This window comes from Schistocerca nitens, chromosome 9, assembly GCF_023898315.1.
Source record: "Schistocerca nitens isolate TAMUIC-IGC-003100 chromosome 9, iqSchNite1.1, whole genome shotgun sequence".
Taxonomy (NCBI): Eukaryota; Metazoa; Arthropoda; class Insecta; order Orthoptera; family Acrididae; genus Schistocerca; species Schistocerca nitens.
Window position 1 is genome coordinate 242,606,715 of NC_064622.1, and position 697 is coordinate 242,607,411.

Sequence of the window (697 nt, forward strand, 5' to 3'; positions counted from 1 at the left end):
AAGAGTATCAGCACTCTGTCTTCAGGCCACAAGTGGCTCATCGGGACCATCCGACCGCCGTGTCATCCTCAGGAGAGGATGCGGATAGGAGGGGCATGTGGTCCGCACACTGCACTCCCGCTCGTTATGATGGTTTTCTGTGACCGGAGCCGCTACTATTCGGTCGAGTAGCTCCTCAACTGGCATCACGAGGCTGAGTGCACACCGAAAAATGGTAACAGCACGTGGCAGCCCATATGGTCACCCATCCACGTGCAGGCCACGCCCGACAGCGCTTAACTTCGGTGATCTGACGGGAAACGGTGTATCCACTGCAGCAAGGCCGTTTCCTACGAAAAGAGTGCCAGATGAGAAACCTAACTTCGAAAGTAACCAGACAATAGAATATTTAAAAGCAAACCTCATCTGCGCGTTGTGCTGGACTTTCGCAAGATATTCTTAGTTTCTTATTCGACCTATAGCCTGTGAACAAAAAATTCCTTCACATGCGTAGGTAAAATAAAGACGCACCAAACAGCGAGCAGTTGACTCATGCGAGAAAAAGGCCAGAGTTCAGAATTTCATGTGAGGTGTAAGGTGGGTTAATGAAGTCGAATTGGCACCATATTTCACCACAGTTTTTCCCAACGCCACCGTGAACGTGTCGCATGATAGGAAGGTGGTCCCACTCCTTCTTATCCACATTTCACCTCTTATT

At 49.5% G+C, this 697-nt stretch overlaps 1 pseudogene; it reads right to left on the reverse strand.

Annotated features, from left to right (window-relative positions):
- Positions 1 to 212: 212 nt before the first annotated feature.
- LOC126204759 (5S ribosomal RNA) lies at positions 213 to 330 on the reverse strand (annotated as a pseudogene).
- Between the last annotated feature and the right edge of the window lie 367 nt (positions 331 to 697).